Here is a 3321-nt window from a genome sequence, read left to right on the forward strand (position 1 = left end):
CCTCGCTAACGGAGGACATTTTGAACATTTCCTGTAACAAAGTGTTTGAAGTCACGCTGGTACGTTCTGTTGCTGTGTGTTTCCATTCCATGATTAATGTGATTTGAAGAGAAGTAATAAAATGAGCTCTAACATGGAAAGTAAGCGTTTCCGGACACATGTCCACATAACATATTTTCTTTCTTTGTGTGTGACGAATGTTTCCTGAAAATTTGGCCGTACCTTTTTGTAACTCCCTGTATATGCCTGTTCCTGTGGGGCGTATGAGACCCACACGGGTTTCCTAGCTTTATGCTTAATTTTTCTTCCATTTTTAAATCTAGTCATTCAGTATTTTTCTGTATAAGCTGTGTGTAATGTAAGAGAGTATTGAAGGATTTGACCGTATAGTTAAATATTGAAGCCACTGAACGTATTACTTACAGTCAGTCGTCTGGTATTGTTTGCGAAAAAGCTGCGTGCGTTAGTTCCAGTACGTCTGGCAGCTTAACAGTCTTGTTACTTCTCGGGCCAAATCTCTCAGCTAGGCTCCAGATCAGTTCTGTTGGGTTCATATTGTAATGGTAGAGTAGCAAATGTAAAAATGAAGCATTTGCATGATGTGCTCGATGCTGTGAAAATGATTGTTTTTCATGTTTCTACGATACATATCTACCAGAGTGGTATAAAACGATGGGCATAGTCCAAATTAAAGAGGATTTGGCTTTTCATTTTTACCTTAAAAGATTAAATTGTTATGTTTTCTTAATTTAAACAAGTTTTATGAAGAGTGTTTCATTAAACATGGATAATTAAGAATTTGTATTTGAAATGGAAACAGGATTTCGCGTCCAGTGTGTAAGTAGGAACAAGAGGACCTGCATTTTTCTTAAAAAATGATGATGAGCTTTATAATTACGAGACCTGTATATAATTCTGGGAAAACTTCAAAGCCGATTATCTCCGTAAATTTATGAAAAAAATTAAGAACAGCCTATTTCTCGGCACTTTTTAACCGCGTTCCACTCGCGTGTTTCATTACGGAACAGAAAGCAGCCTCAACCATTTTAATACTGCACATTAACAACGCGACAATCAGAGCACAGCGCTGCAGAGTCTGTGACTATACACGATTTTTGAAATAAAAACTACGTAGCTAAAGCGTGATTAAGAAAAACGTTGATGGGTGTTAATACATATGAATATCTTCAAGTTTCCTTTAACGTACTTAGTAATAAGATATCTAATACACAAGTAGAACCTACTTCCAAGAGCTTAACAACACCAGTGTACGTCTGCTACGGCTTCTGACCATTGCGTTGTGTTTACTTACATCAGGTTTATTTTTATGATGAACGGATTATAGTCTATTGCTCTAAGTCGCTCATACCCGTCCGCTTCCGCTTGCCCTTACTCACTCATTCATACAGACCCCCTCATTATCAATATCTCTTTATGTCTGTCTAAGTACCACTGTCTGCTGCCTCCCAGCCACAGCTTCCACTGTTGTGTGCTACTGTCGCCTCGTCTCACTGTTACTGTCTGCCTCTTGCTCTCTCTTAGTACTACTGTCTCAGTCATTCCTTGCCGCGTGGGGTAGCCGCGCGGTCTGGGGCGCTTTTCACGGTCCGCACGGCTTCCCCCCGGTCGGAGGTTCGATTCCTCCCTCGGGCATGGGTGCGTGTGTTGTCCTTAGTGTAAGTTAAAGTTAGATTAAGCAGTGCGTAAGCTTAGGGACCGACGACCTCAGCAGTTTGGTCCCATAAGACCTTACCACACATTTCCAATTTTCAGTCATTCCTTCCCACTGCTGCTGTTTCTTCTCACTGTAACCATATCCCTCGTCCTCATTGCCACTGCCATACTAGGTCTTTCATTATCACTGGCTCTCACCAACTTTCACTTTCTCCTTCTCTTTATTCCTGTCCAACTGACACTGTCTCCATCACTCTTTTCCTATCACTGTTCTTTCTGTCAACCATGTTCAAAACGAGCGAGGTGGCGCAGTGGTTAGCACACTGGACTCGCATTCGGGAGGACGACGGTTCAATCCCGCGTCCAGCTATCCTGATTTAGGTTTTCCGTAATTTCCCTAAATCGCTCCAGGCAAATGCCGGAATGGTTCCTTTGAAAGGGCACGGCCGACTTCCTTCCCCGTCCTTCCCTAATACGATGAGACCGATGACCTCGCTGTCTGATCTCCTCCCCCACAACAACCCAACCAACCATGTTCCACCGCCACTGCATCCCTCTCTTTCTCGCGCACCGCTATTGTGTCCTTTGCTCTTTCTATACAAGAATCGCATTCCTCTATCGTCCACATTTGTTACTATTCCGTCTCTTTCCCACTGCCACTGTCTCTTTCTCTCTCAGCATAAAAAAGGGCGAATATGTTCGCATGTCAAAATTTTTTTTAAAGATGCTGAGGAAGACAGAATGAGACAGCTGATACCCCACTTTTCGGTCAGTCTTTTTTTGTACTCTGACAGAAGCAGCCGGCCCGGGTGGCCGAGCGGTTCTAGGCGCTACAGCCTGAAATCGCGCGACCGCTACGGTCGCAGGTTCGAATCCTGCCTCGGGCATGGATGTGTGTGATGTCTTTAGGTTAGTTAGGTTTAAGTAGTTCTAAATTCTACGGGACTGATGACCTTAGAAGTTAAGTCACATAGTGCTCAGAGCCATTTGAACCATTTGAACAGAAGCATTTTTCCGCTGGTTTCCTTCTTTTCCCTGCCACTGCAGGGAATGTCACTCATATGAAAAGAACTTTATGGGCCAGTAAAATTTGGATAGTTTACTTATGTGAAACTGAAGTACCACGTAACTAATTTTACTATTTAGACCGGATTTTATTGTACAAAAATTTTGAATGTGCTTCAGTACTACAACATGAAGTTCCCAGAACCGCTTCCGATATTAACGGAGACACTTTTCGTATTTCTCCGTGCTACGTCACTTTATAAACTATGTTTTCGCTTCATTCTGGATTTTACGTGCACGTTTTACTCGTGCGGATGTGGTAACTTTGAACGACTGTACGTCGGAAATGGTGAAAGATATCAAGAAATTTTGAAGACTGTTCAAGTTCGGAATCTTGGCAATATATTATAAAAATTTCATTTGTTGTGTATAGCAGTTTTTGAATCCGCGGCTCCGTTTTGCTACTACAAATGGGAAAAAAATGCTTTTATTTTGGCTCTCTAAGGAACCGCTCATGAGCTAATAACTTTGAACCTCTGTCTCTCAGAAATGAATAAAGATATGAAGAAAATTTTCAACGTTTTTCGAGATCGAAATCTTTGGAATACGTCGTAAAAATTTCAGCCGTTTGCTGTGCGTAGC

At 42.0% G+C, this 3321-nt stretch overlaps 1 non-coding gene across 1 annotated transcript; it reads left to right on the plus strand.

The window, feature by feature from the left end:
- The first annotated feature begins 2477 nt into the window (after nt 1–2477).
- Nucleotides 2478–2561, plus strand: Trnaf-gaa (transfer RNA phenylalanine (anticodon GAA)). The gene is given in 2 exon segments: nt 2478–2517; nt 2527–2561. It is a non-coding gene; the product is annotated as a tRNA-Phe (tRNA).
- The last annotated feature ends 760 nt before the right edge of the window (nt 2562–3321 follow it).

Source organism: Schistocerca cancellata, chromosome 9 (assembly GCF_023864275.1).
Source record: "Schistocerca cancellata isolate TAMUIC-IGC-003103 chromosome 9, iqSchCanc2.1, whole genome shotgun sequence".
Taxonomy (NCBI): domain Eukaryota; kingdom Metazoa; phylum Arthropoda; class Insecta; order Orthoptera; family Acrididae; genus Schistocerca; species Schistocerca cancellata.